The following is an 18,118-nucleotide window of genomic DNA, read 5'->3' as shown; positions in this document are numbered from 1 at the left end:
CATCAAACACACACACACACACACACACACACGCATACATGCGCGTGGAAAGATGCGGAGTCCAAGCTCCTCTTCCCCTCCTGTCTACATAGTGTAACACTCAATTCAATTCGATTCAATTTAGGGAGTGATTTACTGCTGGAACACCGGCACTTTCCTGACGGGACTAAATAAATCAGTGTTCGCTTTATAATGAGGAGCATGCCCCCCAATCAGCACTGTGTTACTCTTCATTTCTTCATGCTGCCCATTTCCCTAAATGTCTCTCTCTCTCTCTCTCTCTCTCTCTCTCTCTCTATCATACACTCAGAACTCTTCGCTGAGAATTCAACCACAAGACGCGGTTTTGACGCGCCGGAGATAAATGAATAAGCCCATGGACCGTGGGAATAATTATCAACTTTTTCCGAGCATCTGATCGTTCTAAGTGGAGGACATTTTTCTTGTTTTTTTTCTCTTTTCGTTTTTTTTTTTTTTTTGCCCATGCATTTGTCAGAAGCGATCCTTGGGTGAACCTCCGTGGGATATTTTGGCTTGTATGAAGAGGCTGGCTTCAACTGAGGCGCCCCTCCATCGCGTATTCCACCGGGAGGAGGATGAAGTGAAGCCTATACTCTCGTAGAAGAATTTTTGTATGTTCGCCTGCAGGTGTTGAACTGTTGCAATTGGGTTTGCAAGCAGGCAGGCACGCCTTTTTGGATACAACGTCTGGGAATAACAAGTCGGAATGGTGTGAGAAGATGTGAAAGGTTCTTCGTGCCAATTTGGAAATGTAAAAAAAAAGAAGAAGATGCGCTGTTAAAACATGACACATTGGACAAATATTTTCCTCCTGCTTCGTGGGATTTTTTGCAGTGTGCTCAGTCAACGTGACCGCGGTTAAAAAAAAGTGTTCCCAAATTCCTTAGCGCATCCAGCTTCGAGTGGAACTCAACATATTGATTCTCATTTACATTTACCGGCTCAAAATTGTCGTTAAAGAAAAAATAAACTACTGTGAGAACTGCCGTTTGATTTCTGGAAATGTGAGTCCAGCGGAGACCAGTGCGCACCACACACAGTCGCCAAGGCTGCAACGCACAACCCAATTTTCCATCGGGGAACCGGGGCTTTGCACCGCAGCATCGCAACCACGTCCTCGCTTTTCCTCAACGACATGCCTCCGTGTGCGCCGATTCCTTAAATGGCCAGTGGATACTGATTCTCCATGGTGTTCACCGGCCAGGTGTCTCAGAGAAGGCGAAACCTCGGCTGTTTTGTTCAGTAAATCCTGGACACACCTTTTTTAATGTCAGTCAAGGTAAGTTTGGCCTGTTCAAGTCTTTATCTTATCAGCCTCAAGTCTTTTATATAAAGAAAAGCTGGCAGAGAGCGCACAGATGAGGCAGAGGTGTTGCTTGTTTATTAGACCTGTAGCCTCACTGATCCCACAAGTGATCTTTTTTTTTTTATTTAATTGAATGTTTTGGTTGTTGATACCTTCAGATTTCTGCAAAAAGCTTGAGATATTCTAAAAACAAGTTGTCATGAAAAAACCCTTTAAAAACAACAATAACAACTGTAAATGCTTAGACTGATGCAGTTATACATTTTGCAGCATTATTTATTTTTAGAACTAAAACAATAATTTGAGCAAACATTTTTCCAGGGACAGTCTGCAATACATTGAAAATGTTTAATATTTCATAGACTCCATGCAATCAAGACTACTATTCACTGAATTCTCTTTTTTTCTCTTCATGGCACATTTTCTTTCGCATTACTTTGCAAATCACAGTTGAATGTGTTTTCCTCTCCAGTCTCTGGTGCTGTCCATGGTGCTGAACAGTATTCTGCACATAAAGTTGTTGAGGGCCTCTTATATTCTGCCTTGTGGACAAATTAATGACGCCACCTGATGCTGCCAAGAATGAGCATGAACAAAATGCAATGTTACATATTGACCTTTTAATCTTTTCTATTTTCTGATACATTCAATGTGCCCAGTCAAGCCAGTGGTGCAAACATCTGATCAGACAGACCATGATCTCACTGGAGTGACCGCCCCCCCTCTCCTCCTCTCCTCTCCTCTCCTCCTCTCCTCCTCTCCTCTCTTCTCCTCTCCTCCTCTCCTCTCCTCTCCTCTCCTCTCCTCTCCTCTCCTCATTTTCTTGTTGATGGGGAAATTTGCTGCCATATAAACCTTATTAGTGCGTCTCACAGCTGACGTTGACGTAGATGTTTGAGATCCAAGTGCTGCATGATGCTTTCACAGCAAATCATTTAAAGGGCAAAGTGACATTTGTTATTTTATATTTATATTCTGGGCAGACTGAGTTTGACTCCTGCCAGTGGTTGCTTGTAATTTTTCTCCAAATGTAAGCCCACTCTCCTGCTTCACCCATTGTAAGTGACTCCGCATAAAACTGCCATCTTAAAGTCTACAACATGATATAATTGGATGGCACTCACACACACACACATTGCCCCTGTATTATTAAAAGAAATAGACCTCCAATCTGCTGTCCCAAAATGGATCTTTTTGCCCAAGCTGCTAATGGCAGAATTCCTGCTAATGATGAGGTCACTCTTAAGACCTTGTAATAATGAAATGCCCTGGAGCTGCACAATGAGAGGCAGCTGGCTGTTGTTTTAAGTGAACTCTGATCCTCTGAACAAAGCATCAATAAGCCTGATCATTCATATCCAACCCCCTCCCTTCCCTTCTATTGATGTTAGCTTTTGGCAGTGGTGTCTAACCTCCAGCTCCTGTATACAGGTCTCATGTGGACTGGCGCTGTTATCAAAAGCACTTTTCAGGGTTACATGCTGTCGAGCATTTCTGTCCACAATTCTAGTGTTGCTAAAAATATCTAGTATCAGTATTTAACTATTAGAAATACAACATTATTAGTATAAAAGGCTGCAGTGATGATCAAATGTCTTAAGACAGATTTTTGTCCCAAAAAATTTGCACAGAAATAAATAAAAAAAAGCTCTTATGAATGCTTGCACATCCCCGTGGGGCATTTGTGCAGTGGAAAAATATTAAGACAGGTCATGTTTTGAGAAGATTTCCACTTCCACTGCTGAGAAATGGCTTTCATTCTAGAAATGAGAGAAGGCTTGGCCTCGCTCCCCACTGAGAATGGTTAGCGGCTGTAACAATTCAAATTCAGCCAGAACCGGGGGTCACAGCAGGCCTGTGGGCATTGGCCATGCTTGTTCTAACCAAAAACAGAAAATTGGTGATCTGGCATTGGGGAGTTCCACTATGAGTCCTCTGGCGCGGGCTGAATTCCAGTTGCTACATCATTATTTATTGGATAAATCTTTTTCCATTGCACTTTGTGGCTTAATTTGGTCGGTGGTTTAAGTGTAGGATATATTGAGAATATTTTCACCGCTTTACTCTGCTGCCTTTAAGCTCTGTTTAAGTTAAGATGGGGTGAAGTGAAGCTGCTCTCGTCAAAGCCACCAGACTCTATTGACAAAAACAGTAATTTTACCTTTCAGAACACAGAAGTTACTGTTGCCTCAATCATTTTTCATTTTGTGTGTGTGTGAATGTGTGACTTTTGTGATTCAAATAGTTTATTCCTAATATATGTTTGACCAACTAAACCCTTTGTTTCAACTGATATACCGTCATACCTCCAGGTCAGAGGTCATAACAAACTTGCTGCCGAAATGGGGAAACTTATTGATTTGGTTTCTCAGCATCCAATGCCATGCTTGTACAACAAGCATGGCAGTGACTACCTCAGCAAATTAAAACACAGATTTTCTGTATTCCCGTGCTGCATTTTTGCCTGCTGAGAAACTGCTTTTATTCTGGAAATGTGAGTGCGACTCTAAACACACTGAGTTACACATGATAAGATCCTCAGCAGCTTGAGTCTTTGAGTCTTTCTTGCTGGCTATTGTGGGGTCAGGATCTTTGGCAACCACAGGCAGGAGGTGAACAAGTTCTATGCTGCTGTTAAAAGAGCAATTAAAAAGGAAAACTCAGAAGAAATAGAAGGGGAGCGACGCATGAGGGCTTATAGTTATAGTTAAGTCCGTCCAGACACTTACATACATGCATACTTTCTTCCATACGTGCCCAGACACACAAATCACAGATAGGAGCACACACACGCAATCGGACGTCGGGTCTGGGCTGTGTGAGATCTAGTATTGTGGTTCACCATAGGGGGCATAGGGAGGGCATTTATAGTTCTTTTGTAGCAGCAGCTCACAATGACCTGAAAGTAACAGGGGGTGGCACAAATGGAAAGAAAGGGTGTGTGTGTATAGAAAATGAGATGGAGCGAAAAAGATGGGAAGAAAGAAGAGAGAGGGAGAAGATGAGGAGATGATCAGGGGATAAACAGGGGAGAAAGATATGGACCGAAGCAGGGAGGAAAAGAGAAGTGAAAAGATGAGGTCGAGGAGGTACAGGAGGTGTGAAGATCATGGGACGTGTTAGGGAGACAGGGAAGAAGAGATGGAAATGACGGAGGTCTGGAGGGAGCACAGGGAGAGGGACAGCGAGTGGGATGGGAGTGGGTCTGCAGTGTATTATTCAGTTAGGTGAAATGATCGGTTTATGCTTGACAACTGTGTGGTGAGGGCAGCCGCATACTGCGCCTGAGAGCCTCCTGTGAAGGCCAGAGGGAGAGAGACAGACATTGGGAGGGAGAGAGAGCGAGAGGGAGTGTAGAGAAGAGGTTTGGTAGCTGCGACTGTCGATATTCTATGAAGGAGAACAAAGAAAGAGGAAATGTTGCGGGTGGAGGGACAAACACCAGCAGGGAGAGAAAGACAGGGAAAAAAGAAAGCATAAACTGCAAGAGAAAAATGGCTGAAAGCAAAAATGACAAAACAACCTCATGTCAGACAAAATGTTGTCTGACATGAGGTTGTTCAGAGTTCTCAGTTTGTCTTATCTATGACTTGAAAAAAATACTCGGAGGCTTTTTATTAGCCAGGTTTACAGCAAATTTTAACCGAATGTTAAAAACAGAGAAAAAGAGAATGAATCTGTTTGTTTCTATTCAGTAAAATTATGCCATTTTTAAGAGTTGGTTCATTGAGATCAGCAGCAGATTGCACCAAGTCTCCAGGTGGAAAACTATTATAAGTTGCAGAAGAAGATGACGCATTTAAAAGAGTCCATTATGACGCCTCTGGTGGTGGCTGAAGTCCAGTCGCTACATCATTATTTATTGGATAAATAATTTTCCATTGCACTTTGTAGTTGAAACTGCTTGGTAGTTTAAGTGTCGACTATATTTAGAATATTCACTTCCAGATTCAATATACAATGTTCACTACTTTACTTTGCTCTGTTTAGGTTAAGGCGGGGGTGACGTGAAGCAGTTATCTCTGCTCTCTCAAAGCCACCAGAATCCATTAACAAAAACAGCAATTTTACCTTTCAGAACACAGGAGTTACTGTTTCCTCAATCACTGATGTTTTTTTGTGTTATTGTGTGACTTTTTGTGATTTAAATAGCTTTTTCGGTCTCATTTTGCATCTATTGATACACCAAATATTCCACCTCAGCCTAATGTAAAAACTTTAGTGCTGTATTAAAAAGACTTCCACAGCATTCCAGTCTGGTGTATGGAAACGCGCTTATTGGCCTGCTTGAAGTATGAGTATTATGAATACGTTATAAATCCAATCTTGTCTTCAGACATACCCCTCTCTTTCTCTCTCTCTCTGTGGCTCTCTCTGTCTTCCTGGAAATGTGAGTCACTGTGAATGCCACTGGCAGTCAAGGCTGTTGACTCATGTACACTCACCCACAGGCTCTGCTATTGTTTCATGCTGAACGTGATTGTGACCAAAGGTGTGTATGTGTGCGAGACCACAGGGGTGTTTGTGTATCTGTACACGACAGATTGCATGCAAGGAACCGTAAAAATGGGAGATCAAAGAAAAAAATACAGGGGTCGACAATATAGTATAAACAGCTCACAAAGAGGGAATTTTCTTTCACTGTTTTTACTAAATAACAACATGCAGCTGCTCAGGTGAGTCACATTAACTTGAGTGGCAATTTTACAGCTGTAAAATGAGAAAAACTATAGCTGTCATATTTTAACAGACTGTCTAAATGAATAAAATGCATAAACTCTTCAGAACATTAACAACTACAAAACAGTTTAATGAGGCATGGGGCACAGTCTCAACAATTATGACAGGTGCCAAAAGATGTTTGCAAAGAGGAACAGCAATCATAGGTTGGCAAACATCCAGCGGAATAGACAAACACTTAACAGACTGAGATCTTAAAGGGATGGTTCTGATTTCTGAATTGGGGTTGTATGAGGTAGATAGTGGGTTAAGTGTATGCTATATTTAAAATATTTTCACCACTTTATCCTGCTGTCTGACAGCTCTCTTTAAGTTTAGGTGGAGGGGAACTGAAGCTGTTATGTATGCGCTCATCAAAGCCACCAGACTCCATTTTGGATTTTGCCTAAAAGAACACAAGACTTACTGATCTACCTCTACCTCAATCAATTATTTTGTTTGTGTTATTGTGTAACTTTCCTAAATTAAATAGTTAGTTTGAATTCACCAAAGTCAAAGAATAAGACTAACAACCTAAACAATTGAGGCAGCAGTAGACAGCAACTCCTCAGTTCTGCAAGGTAAAATAACTGTTTTTGTCAAAGGAGTCTGGTGGCTTTGAGGAGAGTATAGATTTTCTGAAGTTCTCCAGAAATTCTTTGGGTGGATCCTTTTTTAAGGATGTATGTTGCTGTCCTCATCCACAGCAGTACATTGCAGTACTACCTGCTTCTCCAAACTGGGGGCATGCTGATCACTATCTACTGGAGGTAATACACTGACTATGGATAAGGACCTCATACAAACCTACTTTAAAAAAAAATCTGAACTATCCCTTTAACAAAAAACTAGATCACTGTTTCGTTCAAGAGACCTGTCTGAAATGACTTCAACAGTATAAAATGTGTAACACCTGGACAATGAATGATAATAAAATGCAGATTGCACATTTGTCTGACACATTTACCTGCTCAGCCAATCAGGATGCTCCCATTCAACCCTAATGAGCATGCCCCTCTAAAAGAGCAGCAGCTGCCCTTTTCCTTATTCACTTTGACAGCAGCAGATGACAACATGGGCAATGTTGGCTTCATCAGGACTTCTAGGTTCCTCCTGGCTCTGCTTGGTAGCCTGAAACAAACAATAAATATTTACCGGTCTACTCTATATGATGATTGCCTCACTTGTAGGGTATGACATGATAATGTTTGCTGCCAAGAGAAAAGAAAGGACTGGAGCACACTGATTAATTTGCAGCCTTTAATTGTGTAAACAGACTAATGTTTCTGTCTTTATCAGAGTCAAAGAGAACAAAGAGCCAAACATATAGACTTAGCCTACTACAGGTGTGGAATTCTTATTGGATAATTGGTTGAACAGGATTTCACCTATATTGGATGGTGAATCCATAAGTGGGAGGTGTAATTTCAGTGCCCTTATACCCATACATTTATACATTTACATCAGGAGCAAAAAGAACATAGATTTCTCTTAAATGTACAAATCAGAAAAGTACTGCTTCCATAAAGTACAACTTAAACATGCCAAATTCTGTTCTTCATTTAAGCCAAAAGGCACAACTGTGGTAACCCAATATGCCACTCTGTGGAGCAGTGAGTTGATCATCACTGCCTCTGGGAAAGGGTGAGATTTTTCTGTTCCCAATAACTTGTACAGAGCCATGGTGGGCCTGTGCATAATTTCAAGCAGTAACGTAGCCCATGTTTTGATCATGTATTGCTTTTTTCTCTCTACCCTTGATCTGAGAGGCACCTGATTTAGGTGTATGATACTGGGAAATGCAACCCTTCTTTAATGGTATGATCATACCTGGTGAGGAAAAGTTAAAGTTGCTGTTTCTGGACAGAAAATAAGCCCTTGCTGTTAGAATTGAAATGGCTTTTTCCTCTGAAAGCCGATTCTATGTGACATCTATTGTCCTTTTCTACATTTGCCTGACATGAGGCACAGTCAGCAGGCAAAATAGTGGTGATATAATGAAATTCAATAGTGTCTGTGTGCACATACATGTAGTTGCAGCCATGATTTTACACCTGGATCCAGAAGAGAACAGAACGTGTAGCATCTGTATTTTTTATCGCTTGTTTAGACGCTTCCATTCATGTGACTGCATGTACACGATGTGTCCTTACAGTATCACATCTAATCCAGGTGCTTTCACTCCGTGTGCTCAGGTGCAACAATGGATACACACACACACACACACACACACACACACACACACATCTGCAGCTAATCCCTGTTGACAAGCAGCAGTCTCCCCGTCACACAACATCCCAATTATAGATGATTGTACGCCGCACAGCATGTGAGGATGTGTATGTATTCAGAATGTGTTTGTTACGTCAGGGATTATTGTGCACTCCTCTGAATGCATGACAGGTGATAGTTGCTGGTTAGGCTGTAGTTCACTCTGTGAATAAAATGTGCTGTTGGATTAGGAATTTAGATTTTCCCATGGCATCCTATAATACTGTGCAAGAAAGATAATGGAATATTTAACTCTATTCAAAATGATTTCTTTCTCCTGATTTATAATTTCTGAAAATGTAAACATAAACTGGTGCTGTTTATCTTTTTGTGCAAGGTAGAGGAATTTGAATGAGTCATCTTTTACATTTCTGCCTCTGTGACCTGAGTCCCCACCTGCCGATTATTTCTTTTTTATATGCAATAAAGTGTTTAAGTGTTTGACCTTAACATCACCAGTTGCAAAGATCTATCTGTGCTGTATATATAAAATGTAATTATAATTCTGAACTTGGAATACATTAAATATACAGATAGCTCGACAACAAATACTGTCTAACAAAACTACTGGCAGTAGCAGTTAGCTTAGCTTAGCACAAAGACTGGAAACGGCTCTAAATGGCTTGCAGATAGTATTATTTCCCAGTCCAATCTCTGTGGTAAGATAAGCTAACTGGCTACAGGGGTATCTTTATGATTACCTTAGTAGTATGCAAATAATCTTTCTTTTAAGTTCAGTGAAGACTTATGATGTGACAGTATGTTACTTCCTTTACTATCAGTAGTTATTTGGACAGATAACTGTTTTGGAAGCTCTTTAAAAGCTTGCTTTTTGAGGAAAAGACTGTGTATTAGAGAGAGTATGCTCCTGCTCACCGGTGTTTGGTTGAATATGGACCACAACACCCCCAGAAGGCACCTCAGTATGTTCGCTGCCCCAGAAACTTCCAACCTCACACCTGCTCGCCACATTAATGATCAGTTACACTAACCTGACACAAAACTTCACACCTACCCCACTTCACCATTTTTATTCCTTTCCAAGCTCCTTTTAATTCTGTAAATCTGAGCTTTCTGGCATTAAACAGCCTGCTCAGTGTTTGTGATTTGTGGTGTCAAAGAACCTACAGAAGTGTAAGTGTGTTTATTGACCTAAAAAACACCCTCTTGTTGTCGGTAACACTTTATCACCTGATATTTCTGTATTGAATCCAAGTCTATCTCTTTTATCACAAACTGTAGCACAGATGCATTCCCACATACCTGTTCTTTCTTGCTCTCTCTGACACACGTGGTCCCTTGGCGTGCCTGTTCTGCAGCTGTTTTGTCACCTGTCAGGGCTGACACCAGTAAGGAAGGCCATCTCAGGCGCGCTCTACCGTTACTAAATCATTTTGACGGACACCACATCCCGTCGTTCAACCCCACTCTGCTCACTGCTCGCTGATGTGAACAAACGGGCCCCCGCCATGAGGACGTGTGACCTTTTAGGAGTCAGAGTGGCACTAGCTTAGCGTTATTGTCTGATGACGTTCTGCACGGTTGATTACATGATTAATGGATCATTTAGCAATTGCGAGGTATATGCATGGTTATGTAGTCGAATAGTTTAGCTTTTAAACTCTTCTTGGAAATTTTTATTATCAATCATAACTTAGAAAAGACTTCTGTAATGACTCATCTGTTATTGGAAGAGAAAGTATTCATGCAAAATGATTGACAGCAAAAATTGGCGCAAATTACAGTAATTTTTACAGGGCAGTAAATGACTTCAGTCAAAGAGACAGTAACACTTCAAACCTTGATAATCTATATTTCATTAGAATAATAAACTGCGGGTTAGGATTTCTTTCAAAAAAATTGATGCACACATGTAGGGTACATTATAGGCAATCTATACATAACTTACATTCAGAGATTTAATTATCAAAGAACTTGTAAAATGTATATGTATTTAAAACTATTAAATCTAACAATAACTAATAGATTTTGGTCACTGTGTGCCTTAAAATAATTAAATCATTGAAATTAAAGCCTGTTTAGAAAATATGCCACATAGGTGCCACCTAGTGGATGACAGATTAAACATTATAAAGTTCTCTTTAGGGAGCTCTACTAGAGAAAACATGAAGTGCCTTCTTAAATGGCCTTAAGGTAGACGTAAAGCGGTGCCATATAGGCCGGCCTACATGCTACAAAACTTTCTGTGCACTGCTGTCCTACGGCATAAAGCTGGTGCTCTTTTTAATTCCTTGCCCCCACCCGTCAAGAGTTCACCAGTGGTCCACATGTACGTCGATATTTTTTGTAAGCTTTTCAACTAAATGTGACTTTTACTCCTTCTTCTTTTTGTTCTTTTTTTTACATTAGAGCTTTTGTAAAACTCTTTCTTGTGAGGTGTCGCAGATGAGATGACATTTCATGCATTGGCAGACGTGTACAAAAATAGTGCTGGTTCTAACCTTGCTAACAGGACTTTTTACATGTTAACATATAAATGTACAGTTACTCTTTCACTATATTATTCTGAGATGCTGCATAGCATCCATGTAGGTTTCCAGTAACAGTTTTTTTCTGGCTTCTGATTGGCCTACGTCTTCTTCTTTGTATGACTGGCCAACATGGTTTTACGTTTAGTATTATAGTGCCACCTGTTGGTTTTGGATGCTCTTAACATAATGTGTTTTTGCGCTTGCATTTGAATGGAGATGTAAGGTAAAGGAAAATTTCTTTTGAGAACAAAAGACGAAAAACCCTGTTTTACGTGTATGTGTTTAGAGTCTGTTAAAACAGCACCAGTCTGGACTAAGTATTCTGGAGACCTAGGGACATATTTGACTGGAGTCACGGAGACATTTGCCTGGATGATACTTGTTATCTCTGAAAAAAACGCTCTCTGCTCTATTTGATTTTATCTCTTGTTCTCTTACATGCAGGCTAAAGAATATAATACAGTAACATATCCAAGAAACCTGTTGAAAGTCTGTTGCTGTCTACATGCCAGATATTCCACTTATTACCCATTCACAGCACAAGTAGTTCATTGAAATGCATGATTTCTGATCAGACAAGAGATTGATCTTGCATAAGAAGCAGTGATTTAATAGACAGATCCCACATTTTGCAATGAAAGGAGCACGAGGCTGCTGTAGAATCATATCTGATCATTCTTTATGATCAGTCGTACTGTATGTGGACAAATTCACACATATACACCCTTCCTTCGTTCTCTCTTCCTCTCCAGCATTCTCCGTCAGTTGCTTGTAAATTAAGGGTATTTACATTGACTGTTGCCAGAGGGTGTGTGTGTGTGTGTGTGTGTTTGTGTGTGTGTGTGTGTGTGTGTTTGCGCATGATGTGTGCAGATGAGAAAGACAACTAAGAGGAGGGTTGTCCAAAGTAAACTTGCTTTTGGCTGGAAGCCCATTATACAATTCCCCCTCCTCCTCACTTTCACTTTCAACTTGACTCACCCAACTCTTTTCTCGTATCTGTCATATCATATTGCATTGATCAAGTCACATATTAGAAGAGGTGAGGGCCATAGATTGCTTTCTTTCTGTATTCTATCCATCACTTTTAATGCATTCAAGATTATCACTATTAAAACCAGCAGCATGCTCACACTGGACATGTTCATCATCATCATCAAAATAAGCATCATCATCTCAGCCACTGTCATCATCACATTCATCAGCAGCTTTACTGCATCATCAGCATCACTGTGTTTTCATCATTACCTTGTTTTGAAAAAAGAATTTTCTCTCCTCAAAAAATCTAATTCTCTCTTTGCTACTTTGTCAACGTGAGCTGGTGTAGTTACCAGACGTGCTCTACCTGCCCGATAAGCTCTGGGTCCTTTGTTTACAGGTGATGTAACACATTATAATTGGCTGTGTTGAAGCTCATGCAGTGTTCTGTCTAGGTCTGCCCTATTGTGCTGTATTAGGCTACTATTACTGTGATGTAATTGGCTAACTAGCTAGCTAACATGCCATTGTAAAGATTATTTTTGAGGCCATTTTGATGCTTTATTAGATGGTGACAGAGATAATGGAAGGGGAGACAGAGGGGAATACATGCAGCAAAGAGACCTTGTGCTGGATTCAAACCCAGGTCTACTGCGACAAGGTCTCAACCTTAGTGGTAGATGTCCTACCAGTGATCCACCGGAACGCCCCTAACAAAACATTCTAGATAAGCACTTTGCTATTGTCAGATGAATGACAGCTAATTTTCAGTAACCACTGCAGCATTAAAGCTTGAAGGAATTATGGCCATATATTAGCCAAGTATAGTACAAATAGCGTAAATGAGTATAATCAACAACAAAGTCATCCTTGCTAACAAGCAAGCTAGCTAACTGGCCAGTCACTAATACTGTGAGGCATCCCAGTAAGACTAAGCTGAGCATTATGAGTCCCAACAAATAACTGTAAAATACAAAATGTTGTGGTATTCAACATTCACTTGTAAATTCTCATAGTTTTCACCACAAGTCGCTGCTGACTTGTACACATCTGAAGAATAAACAAAAACAACACTTGATGATAGGTGTAGCTTACTGGCCTGCAGCTGATGTCTCAGACAGCATGGCCTGCCAGAGTCTGACAGAGAAACAACAGAAGTGGAAAGGCTTCCCTGGAGACACCGGTTTGAAACACCTTACATTCCTCTTGAGCTACTATATGTAAAGAATGAACGAAAGCAGTGGGTGCTGAGAGGGACTTCATGGTGCATTCAGGTGCACATTGTAAACTCAAGCTGTTTTATAGAACCTTCCTGCCATTTCATTTTTCTTTTTTGTTGCTGAACGATTTATGACCAATTGACTTGTGAAATAGCTGTAAATGGACTTTCCAAAATACAGTGTGCATCATCTGTAAATGCAGAACCCCCGGAGCCGATCTGGCAGGCCATCTGGGCACCAGAGCGCATCTGGTACACCAGTTTTTATTGACAAGAGAAGCGAAGAAAACAGTATAATGAACTATTAGTCATGTTTTATATGTGATGCAAACATTTTTTGTCTTTCTCTTATGAAAACCTGTACATTGTGGCCCTTCTCTGCATCATAGAGCAGAGGACACACACACCCACACACACACATACTCTGAGAGCTGCAGGGCTGTAAATGTCAGCCCTCACTCTGTCTATTTGTTGATAGATTGATTGATCGTGGACTCACTGTGTGTTTATGGGTGTGTGTGTGTGTGTGTGTGTGTGTGTGTGTGTGTGTGTGTCCATGTGCGTGAATTACAGCTGCCAGAAGTTGTCAAAGAAGTACAGGCACACACACATACGGCCGCTCAATACTTGTGACTGATTTTAGTGTTTTAGAGTTCACGCCTCTCAATCTATCAATCTAAATGTCCACTAGGTACTTGTTTTGTATATTGGGTACATTTCGGCACTTTTTTCACTCCTCCTGTGTGTATTAAGACGGATGCCCCCATGCAGCTATAAATCACAGTGCAAGTATTTGGTGATTAACACCTTGTCAGATCACACATGCAGCCAGTTCAGGAAACACCGTCATTCCTTTCGTGACATTTGAATCCTGCTCCTTCATCCTAAGTGTCACTGACATGTTACAACACATTAGTCCGGGATCATAATGATGTGAGGTAGGAGTTATGAAATATGAGTAATTGCTGTGGTCATACTACATGACATATAACATCAGCTGGAGATGACATTGATGGATTGTACGTGTGCGTGTGTGTATTTGCTGACATTTTGAGGCCATAGAAAAAAAGGATGTGATGTTGCGTTAGACAAGTGACAGCACATACTTAGGACACACTGAATCATTGTATAAAGTTAAGTGATAAAATGTCCACAGAGATCTTTTTTCTTGTGTGAGAGAGACTAGCTTATGTTTTGGTCTAGTGCTTGGTAATAATTAGCTCAGGATTTCAGGAATTTAGCCAGTCAAGAAAGAGAGGCTATAAGGATGGCCAAATATAGTTATTTGTGTTAACTTTTTTCTTTTTTGAGAATCTGGGTTATTTATGAAATCTTTTCAGTCTCTGGAGTAGGCTTCAGCCATACCCTGTATGAAGGAAATGGACTTAGCCACCATGATGTCACATGCCACTCGGCACACTCAGCAGAATAATTGTTTGCATTGTACGCTACTGCAAAACACAGATACATAGAATCTTAATGGTTCTATACCACCAATATGTATGATCTCAAAGTTTCTAAATTGTTGCAATTCGTTCTTATTCCTGGTGGTAATATCATACTTGCACCCCGGTGCATGTGGTTTACACAATAAATTCACAGTCAATTCAAACAAAAACTTCTTCAGTAATTTTAGTCAACAAAAGTAGTGGTTATGGTTCGGAAAAAAGACCCATCCAACCTTCCTGACCTCCTACTCTTAAACAAATACTCAATACTATTTCAACAGTATGGTGTTAAAGCTAAACAGTACAGAAAACATTTTAAGTCAATGCATCCATTGTTTCAGAAACACACAATGCCAATTTTTTCCTTCTTGTGACTAGGAGCTACACCGTGCAAAGTCGCCGCTAGTAAGTAAGTTAGCCATAATTCAAGGTAAACCAAAAACAAGCCTCTATCTCTGGACACGACTTTTCAGTTACAAGGTAGCCATTCCCTGCTTTATCATCCATTTTACTCTAAACAGGACCATAACTTACAAAATGAACCTCATGCTGCATTGAAGAGTCTTTAAACTATTGATTGAGACCATAAACTCTTGTTAAATCCAGTGAGAATTTGGGTCATTTTCTCATAGACATCTATACATTCGGACTTATTTTTTTAACCCATGGAGTCGCCCCATGCTGTTTATTAGAGAAAAATGCTGTTTTAAGGAACTTCGACACTGACTTCACCTTTCAGACCCACAGGCTACATTCACTCTTCTCGTCTTTTATTCAGTCTATGTCTGGAGCACACAGTATATATTTCTTCATACAGTGGAATATTGTTATACACATTGGAATAATTTTATTTTTCAGACACAATCCTTACTTGTGGTTCAATTTTCATTGTGATATCTTAGTAGGAGGTTGATTAATGAGGTTTTGAGAAGATATACACTTTATCTGTGAAGAATAAATCACATTGTCACAATCAATTCATTGAAAGAGGTAAAAAATATTTTATTCCAACTTTATGGGCGACCGTGTACATTAAATGTCTGAAAGCACTCAACTGCTGGACCATTCTGGAAATGTATATCTGTGCATGGGTTTAATTAAATATTTGGATAGATTTTGTAGTCAATTGCTTGTTGAGAAAGCGCCTTTGAAACAGTCCGTATCTTTTCCACAGTGAATAGCTTGTCTTTCTCCAGCATCAGGTAAAAGCATAATACGACATCACACAGCCGAATTGTGCGACTGTCTGCTTTGTTTTGGTTCTCCTCGCTTCATCTATCACTCTCTTTCTCCCACTCTACCTGTCTGATCTCTCTCTCTAATGCCAGCCGTGTATTCTTCTAAGGACCAGAGAGCGGGGGCTGACAGACATATGGAGCTATTGTGCTTGTTGATGGTGATGATGCCGTGGTTCCTTTGAGCACCTCCCCGTCGTCCTGATTCATTACCCCTGGCCACTCATAAAGCTACCGAACACAAACACACAAGCATAAATAAGTGCTTCACAAACAAACGCACAGAGATGAACTGAAATATGCAGGCGTGCATGGATGGAACAGCACTTATAGACGCATGAAAACCACACACTAAATGCAACATAAACAATAAACAATCACTGATGCAGAAATACTTTAATTAATTCAGACACATTCACACCTGCAGAAATACATAAACATACATCCTCTTTTTCACACACACTCGAACTCTCTCCGTGCAAGATGTGCTGACACATTGAAGGCACTCTGTCCTCCTTCCCCCCAAGGATTCTGGTAATTAGATTCCTACAGGCCAAGTCTCTCAATTTCACTGCATTTAATTGGAAACACACACACATACATACAGACACACACACACACACACAGAAGGATCCACAGGTCCACGCTTGTTGATCACAAGCCGGTACTGTGCCGCTCTAGTAATTAATTTCTACGCTGGCCCCCCTCACACGCCTCATTTACCAATCAATCCCTTCTTTGTTTTATGAATTCTATTAAGTCAGCCCCTGTTCTGCCAGGACGAGATGTAGGGAAAGACGGAGAGTTTCAGGGATGCATCCTTGTTGCACGACAGAGTCGAGACGCATATTAAGTGTTCATGGATGGGTGGGCAGCACGGAGGTGAGCGTGTCGAAATGTCTGCATGTGGGTGCAGACCCTGAGGTATGAGGGCAGACACATAGGGAGAAAAAAAAAGACGAGCACATCAAAATCCACATGCTGTTCTGTGAGTAGCATGACACTGATTGACACTGACATCTCAGCCCTGGGCTTTCTTCAGGGTTAAAAGCTCTGGTGCACCTGAATCCAGAGAGGTATTTTGGCGAAATTACAGCAGTTGATCGTGTGCATGTGTTCAATATATGGAGTGTGATGAAGGCATGGAGCAAGTAATCATGGCAGCAGAGTGTGTGCTTAAAGCATGGAGTGTCAGTGGACTCAGACCCACTCCTACAGCTCATTAAAATATACTCTCATCCTGTGGACTTCAGTGGTCCTCTGCTGCTGGGAACTTGGGGCTTCTGTACATATAATGTTTTCTCTGGCAGGGTCCTGGGGAGCGCTATATTCCCGCGCTTCATCAAAAAAGTGCTGCATGTGGGTTTAGTTTCTATGACGACAAATATCTAGACATCATATCACAACTACCGCCTTTGTATGATTGACTAGCATTGCCCCTTTGCTTTTTGATATTTTATGAATGTCTATTTGTTTGACATTGATTTTCACCATGAGCTTGCCCTCTTACTTGTTTATTAAAGTCACAAAAACAGAATTTTACCTCTTATGATACCACTGCAAAAAAGACAAAAAGTCTTACTCTCACATATTTTTTTTTTTTTTTTTTCGATCAACAGCCTGCAAACACTGCTGGTCACTGAACAACTTTTTTTCTTTTTTTTTTCAATACGATGATTATTTTTTTCTGGAAAAGAGTGTTGAATACCTCCAAATGTGGCCACATAAAAAAAGGTGATCGCTTGTCAAACCCCCCCACTAAATCTAAGTGAGAATTTTTTTGTGTGAGTTGTCATGATCATTTTTTTCATATCAGCCGATACTGGTATATATATATATATATATATTGATATAAACCAAATCAATATTTTGGACAAGCTGTAAAGATATCACTAGGTTAATTTTGATTTCCGTCAGAAGCTGAACAGTAAAAGTGTACTGTAGAACACAACTGAATTTCAAATAAATACAATTGGCATATATAACAAACTTAAATTTTAACTCTTACTTAGTCAGAAGCTTCAAGTGTAACAGGAGAACACAAACAAAATGGACAACTCAATTATTAAATAATATCGGTAATAAAATAAAATAATAAAGTCTCAATGCTGACCAGTCAAAAGCCTTCAAGTTTTTACAGAAGAGCACATTAAATTTAAATGTAAATCTAAAACTAAGTTTTAAGAACACAAACTAAATTATTTGGTCAGTTCCAAATAAAAAAGTAGGTATAAGTACTGTTTTGGGAAACAAATTTATGGGCAAAAAAGGCAAAAATAAAAGAGAGGAACATGAAATCCATTAGTGCAGGTAGCACACTGGCTGCTTTGGTGGGGCCCACCAGCACATACTTGAGCCTGGGACTGTAAAGTCTTGCATTGTGCTGTATAGGATAGCACTGCTTTAGATGCTATGAAAGAGTAGTTGTT

General features: G+C 40.2%; 1 protein-coding gene across 1 annotated transcript in view; it reads left to right on the top strand.

Moving 5' to 3' along the window:
* The first annotated feature begins 291 nt into the window (after positions 1 to 291).
* Positions 292 to 18,118, top strand: part of LOC131984111 (voltage-dependent T-type calcium channel subunit alpha-1I-like) — a 240,450-nt gene continuing 222,623 nt past the window's right edge. The window contains exon 1 of the mRNA XM_059348992.1: positions 292 to 1,300. The gene's annotated coding sequence lies outside the window, so the exon portion shown is untranslated. The remainder of the gene's footprint in view (positions 1,301 to 18,118) is intronic.

The sequence above is a fragment of the Centropristis striata genome, chromosome 13, assembly GCF_030273125.1.
Source record: "Centropristis striata isolate RG_2023a ecotype Rhode Island chromosome 13, C.striata_1.0, whole genome shotgun sequence".
NCBI classification, from domain to species: Eukaryota; Metazoa; Chordata; class Actinopteri; order Perciformes; family Serranidae; genus Centropristis; species Centropristis striata.
Note: the sequence above shows the minus strand (reverse complement) of the source record. Positions and strands in the feature narration are given on the sequence as shown.